This window comes from Myotis brandtii, unplaced genomic scaffold, assembly GCF_000412655.1.
Source record: "Myotis brandtii unplaced genomic scaffold, ASM41265v1 scaffold658, whole genome shotgun sequence".
NCBI classification, from domain to species: domain Eukaryota; kingdom Metazoa; phylum Chordata; class Mammalia; order Chiroptera; family Vespertilionidae; genus Myotis; species Myotis brandtii.
In genome coordinates this window covers 1,590,406-1,596,970 of record NW_005370558.1, presented here as the reverse complement: position 1 = coordinate 1,596,970, position 6,565 = coordinate 1,590,406, and the positions used below count along the sequence as shown (strand labels likewise).

The following is a 6,565-nucleotide window of genomic DNA, read 5'->3' as shown; positions in this document are numbered from 1 at the left end:
AAAACTCAACCATAGCAGTCAAGTTCTCTCTTGCTGCTCTGTTCCCAGCTGCTTTTATTTGCTAGAATGCACAATTGCCTTTAGGAATGCAAACGGACATATCTATGGAAATGTTTAGTAAACAGTAAGATTGTCAGGTTTTGGGGGAGTTTGCTTTATGCCATTGAGTCAGCAGCAGGTGATAAAATGTAGATATTCACTCCTCACATTTATATTAATTACTGTTGATCTTGGTTTCCAGCAGGGAGGCAGTGTTTCTCAGCCCATCTTACGCCCTCTCTAATCTGGGACCCCTCAAGGGATGTCTGACTGCCCTCCCCTGCCGACCTGGTCACCCCAACTGCCCTCCCCTGCAGGCCTGGTCTCCCCCGAACTAAACGGACAGTCAAACATCCCTCTCACAATCCAGGACTGCTGGCTCCCTACCACTCTCCTGCCTGCCTGCCTGATCACCCCTAACTGCTTCTGCCTGCCAGGCTGATAGACGCCTAACTGCTTGCTCCACTGCCGGCTTGGTTGCCCCCAATTGCCCTCCCTTGTAGGCCTGGTCACCCCCAACTGCCCTCCCCTGCAGGCCTGGTCACCCCTAACTGCCTTCCCCTCCTGGCCTGTTCTCCCACAGTTGCCCTTCCCTGATGGCCATCTTGTGTCCACATGGAGGCAGCCATCTTTGACCACATGGGGGCAGCCATCTTGTGTGTTGGAGTGATGGTCAATTGTGCATATTACTCTTTTATTAGATAGGATTTCCAGCGTTATTGAAGTACTAGAGGCCCGGTGCACTAAATTCTTGCACGGGGTGTTGGGGGGGCCCTCAGCCTAGCCTGCACCCTCTCCAATCCAGGACCCCTCGGGGGATGTCCAACTGCTGCTTTAGGCCCCATCCTGCATGGACTGCATCCCTTTTGCAATCTGGGACTGTTGGCTCCTAACTGCTCACCAGCCTGCCTGCCTGATCGCCCCTAACTGCTCTCCCCTGCTGGCCTGATCACCCTAAACTTCTCTGCCTCGGCTCCCATCACCGTGACTTTGTCAGAAGGACGTCCAGAAGGATGTCCAGAAGATGTCGGTCTAATTAGTATATTACCCTTTTATTAGTATAGATATACACACGTATTTATGCATATATACCATGTGTGCACACAAAATAGACAGAGAGGTCATTATACTAAACCCCTCAATTCTGCAGCTATGACACAAACTGTTCTGTTTTCGCCCCAGGCCAGGAGTACCATGTTCTGCCCCGCAAGATAGTCCCAAGAGGCAATCGCACAGTCTCCTGTCCCCACTGCCAGCCTGTGAGGACCCAGGACGCAGGTAAGGGATGGAAGCGGCAAGGGCCGGGAGGGGAGGGTAATGTCTGGCCAGATGTGGGTCTGCCCTGAGCTTGGAGGCAGGTCAAACTACAGACCTGGGAACCGGATTTTTCGGGGATTCTCAGGCCTCCCAGGGTGTCCTGCCCTCACACCTGTTGCTCCAGGTGCTGTGACCTAAAGCCACCCTCCTTGACCTTGACATGGAGAAACCCTGGACATGATTTAAGCAGCTCCTGAAGAATCCTACTAGGAGGGTGTGGCCAACAGGGGGACTGGCAGCAGCGATTACATCTTATCTCCCCTCCCTGCTCCCTCCACTCCCATTCTTTCCCCCAAACCCAACAGGGAAGACTTGTGGGGAGAGCAGTGGCCTGAGAATATGGACATTGGGTTCTAGTCCCAGCTCTCCCCACTGACTTACGGTGTGACGTTAGGCAATTTCCTTAACTTCTCTGGGCTTCAGGTTCCACATCCATGGAGATGAGCTCTGGGGCCTTTCAAGCAATGATGATGATAATGATAATGATAATCTACACTAATAAAAGAGAAACATGCAAATTAACCATTCTGTCACTCTGCCACTCTGGTACACCCACCAGCCAATCAGAGAGACTATGCAAATTTAACCCAACAAATATGATGGTTAATTTGCATACTCATGCGCGGAACGAAGAACTGAAGATGGCGGTGGCCATGGAGCTGGAGCAAGCAGGAGGCTTGGGTTGCTCCCTGTGATGGAGGAAGCCAAGCTTTCCGCCAGCCCTGTACTCTGCTCAAGGAGTGGCTGGGGGCCTGGATCGCTGGGGCCCTGGGTCGCAGGGGGCAACCCAGTCTTCCAGTCCGCCCTGGGCTCCACTCAAGGAGGGGCTGGGGGCCTGGGTCACTGTTCCTCTGTGACATGGGCTGTGGTGAGGATTAAATGAACTAATAAATGTACGGACAGTCCGTACTGCATAGAGGGTGCCCAGGAACCATAGTGCTTCTAATGCTGCTGCAACTTGGGCTGATGGGGCCCTAAATGTTCTCCAGCTGCAAGACTGCGCATGCTCAGAGGCTGAGGCCTCTGTGCCCTCTAGAAAGCTGCATGCACCTCTGCTGCCCCCTGGTGGTCCGCTGCCTTATAGCCCCTGCTTGCCAGCCAGGAGGGTTGGTTGGGTTTTGTTTGGGTGGCTTCTGCCCTGGGGGAAGTTTTGGGTAACTCTCAGGCCAAGCTGGACCTCAAATTCTCAGAAGTTAGAGGGGAGGGGCACGAGGGTTTTGTTTTGGTGGCTTCTGCCCTGGGGGAAGTTTTGGGTAACTCTCAGGCCAAGCTGGACCTCAAATTCTCAGAAGGTAGGGGTGTGGGGGCACGAAGTAATTAACCCAGATGGGCCCTGAAGGGGGAAATTGGATTCAAGAAGCTGGTTTATTGATCACTGGGTTCAGGTGACATGTATCAGCATCTGGGTGCTGATTAGCCCTGGATGTGAATCCAGGACTGGCCCCTCAGCTCTGGGACCCTGGGCCTCCAGAGCCGACATTTACAGAGCACTCGCCATGCCAGGCAGCTCACAGCGCTTTTTACCTGGTTTGTCCTATTGGACCTGCCCTGGGAGCTGGTTTAGGTGAGGAAACGGAGCTCTGAAAAGGTGAAGTGGCCTGGCCAAGGTTCTGTGGCTGGACAAGCGGAATGAGGGGATTTGGGGCAGCCCCCGGCACCACCTCGCTTCTCTGAGCTTCGTTTGCTCATCGGTGAAATAAGCATCTTAGGCCTAAGCAAGTGAATGAGCTAGTGCTGATAAAGCACCTGTTCCCAGCCTGGCACCTGGGTCCCAGGCAGGGCACTGTTTAACCATTTGGGCAACTGCCAGACTGTTGCCAAAGTGCCGGCACCACTTCACAGCAGCGTGTGCGGGTGCCAGTGTCCCCACACCCTTGCCAGCACTTGTCCTGTCTTTTTGACATCAGCCGTCCCCATGGATGTGAACTAGACGAAGTAGCACCTCACGTGGTTTTGATTCACATCTTCCAATGGGTAATGATGCCGGGCATCTTATCAGGTGCTTGTTGGCCATTTGTGTATCTTCTTTGGAGAGACGTCCATTCAGATCTCAGCAAAGCAGTGGTTCTCAACCTCCCTAATGCCACGACCCTTTAATACAGTTCCTCATGTTGTGGTGACCCCCAACCATAAAATTATTTTCGTTGCTACTTCATAACTGTAATTTTGCTACTGTTATGAATCATCATGTAAATATCTGATATGCAGGATATATTTTCATTGTTACAAATTGAACATAATTAAAGCATAGTGATTAATCACAAAAACAATATGTAATTATATATGTGTTTTCCGATGGTCTTAGGCGACCCCTGTGAAAGGGTTGTTTGACCCCCAAAGGGGTCACGACCCACAGGTTGAGAACCACTGCAGCAAAGCCCTTTGTACACTGCACAACAATGCAAGTTAGAAAGTGGAGGATCGGGAGTAAGACCAGAGTTTACAGGGTGCCAGCCAACAACTCAGGCCAAGGCCTCCTGAACTCATTGCTGTTGCATTTAAGTGAAATGCTGCTTTAGGCCCCTCTCTCTCACACACTTTACAACACAGGGGCTGCCTCTGTTGTTGCCATTTTATTTTATTGATTGATTGATTGATTTTCATGTCCTTCTTTATTAGTCTGTAAAAGGTAGCAAAATATACAGAACAAAGTTTTCCCTTTTTAACTAATGTTACAAACCCATATTATTGCTTATATGTAAATATTATACTCCATAGCTGATCATTATTAATTGGGTGTGTGAGCCCAACAATGGAGCCTCTAACTGTTAAAACAAGGAGGTTAAGTGCGAGTGTCCTCCTGTTTATCCGGAATGAGCGAGGACAGTGCTGCCCGAGGGAGGAAGTCACTGTGTGCATGTGTGTGAGTGCTTTTGACCAGTTTTCAAGCCTCAAAAACATACAGAGATGCATCCTTCACAGAAATCAAGTACAATCAATCAGTCTGAGCTAATTTCAAATACAGAAGGAATATGGCATGGACTGGAGCCACTATGGGTGCTTTAATGACATGACTCTCGCACATGGCAGCACGGAGCTGCCCCTCAGGCGTCCAGCGGCTCTTTCCTTCATTCGATGGGCCCTGCCGCCAGCACAGACAGGAAGTGATTCAGTCATAACAACAGTGAAAATCAGGCCCCTTTGGCACTATGATTCAAATGGGAAAGTAACCAGGGAAGCCTCCCCTGTCCCAGCCCCGGAATCTTTCCGCTGAAACAGCTACTCTCTTTAAAGGAACTGGGTACGAGGAGGGTCTAGATTAGAGAACGAGGAACACGAGTTTCAGAGTCTGCGTGCGACCCGAGGGGCCCTGCTAGTCCCACGGCCTCACATGGCCTTGAACTCCTCCATGCACTGCTTGGTGTTGCCCTGCCGGATCTGCCGCAGCATCTTGTACTTGTCGGGCCTTGCCTCCTGTTCTCGTTGTGGATGATGTCATTGTGGGTCCTCCTGTTCTCATCTCTGGCCTGGGACAGCTCGCTGGACAGAGTCATCAGCTGCTGCTGCACACGCAGGTTCTTCTCGGCCTCGGTGACCCGCTTCTCCTCGTTGCAGTCGTCCAGGATGCCCTCGCTGGACAGCTCAGCGCTGTAGCCTGAGTCCTCCGTGCCCTCCTCCTGCAGGTTCTCGGGGACGTGATAGGCCGCCGGCTGGTACACAGGGGCGGTGGGGGCAGCGGGGGCGGCGCCGCGGCCATCACCAGCTGCAGCTCCTCCTTGGTCTTCACCAGGTCATCCTGGGCTCTCTTGGCCCGGTGCTGCCACTCCTCCACCTCGTCCTCCTTGCGCCTGCGCGCCTCCTCCAGGAGCGGGATCTTGGCGGTGTGCTCTGCAAGCTCCGTGGCCAGCTGCTCCCGGCTCTTTATCTGATCCACCGCCGGCCTCTCCCGCTCCTCCAGGCGCTCCGCCTCCTCCTGCGCCTGCTTCCGCTCCTCCTCCAGCTGCAGGGCCCTCTGGATCCAGTCCCAGAGCTCTTTCTGGGCCTTCTTGGTCTTCTGCTCCTAGTCCTGGAGCCTGAGCATCGGCTCCTCCTTCTCCCTCTCCACGGTCTCTCACCTCTTCTCGGTTTCCAGCTGCTGCCGCCCCAGCTGCTTCTGGTGCTTCTCCTCGCGGGCCTGGGCCTTCATCTGCTGCACCTCGATGGTGTCGGGCTTCCTGCGGCGCATGTATGCTGCCCCCCCCCCGCCCCGTGCGCGCGCACACACACACACACACACACACACACACATGCACACACACACGCACACACACACACACACTTCTGGGCATCCCGGCTCCTCGTCGCCCGTTTGGACTCCACGTGAACTTACAGGCGCCTTCTTGTCGATGGGCTTGATGACAAACTTCTTGTCATTGAAAGAGATGTTCCTGATCTCACTCCACGGGAAGCCAATCTTTGGGGTCAACTTATCATCTTTCTCGTAAATATTTAGTCCCAGGGCATCCACTCCAAGCCACAGGTCTGTTCCTTTCTTCTTCTTATTTTTTTTAATCTCGAAATAGTTGATCCCGTACATTTCCAGGTCCTGGGCAGTCTTCAGGTACCCCAGCACGGCGCTGTCTTTGAGCATCCCGCGGTGCCCCGCGTGCCACACCTGGACCCGGTCCTCCCACTGGTCCTGCTGAGCTTGTGCTGGTCCATGACTCTCTGGGGCGTGAGCCGCGCGGAGCTGAGGTCCCCGGACTTGGGCAGGTCTTTGTTGTAGTCTCCAAACTTGGCCTGCGCGGCGTAGGAGCCGAGGAGCAGAGCCGAGGAGCAGCGCGGTCTCGGGAGGGCAGCAGATCTCACCGCTCAGAATGCCCTCCTTCACTTGGAGGAGGAAGAGCTTCGGCGTGGTGTCTGGATGAGCTCCTCAGGCACATCTTCGGGGTAGAACTTGGCCCTGAACATGAAGTGCAGGGGGTTCTCCTTCCTGACCTCCTGGGCCGACACCTTTTTATCAAGTGTCAACCAGGTAGGAAATCCTTTCTTCTCTACATGCTGGAGGCCGAAGTACCACACTTCCCCAAGGCCGATCGTCTTAACCACCTGATCAAAAAGCTGCTTTCCTGTCCTGTCCGGCTGGATGGCGAACTCCAGCTCCGCATCCATGGTGGTGACTCGGACATTGATGGTTTCGGCATTTTCGGTTCCTGTGGTTTCTCCTCAATCCTCGGGATCGCGGCGCAGCAGCAGCGGACCCTGCGGAGGGGACCTAGGGCAGTGGACC

The 6,565-nt window shown here is 53.7% G+C and overlaps 1 protein-coding gene and 1 pseudogene across 1 annotated transcript in view; both read right to left on the bottom strand.

Moving 5' to 3' along the window:
- Nucleotides 1–6,565, bottom strand: part of LOC102249487 (alpha-1-acid glycoprotein 1-like) — a 36,365-nt gene that overhangs the window by 15,622 nt on the left and 14,178 nt on the right. The gene's annotated exons all lie outside the window — the stretch shown is intronic.
- Nucleotides 4,669–6,510, bottom strand: LOC102248993 (annotated as a pseudogene).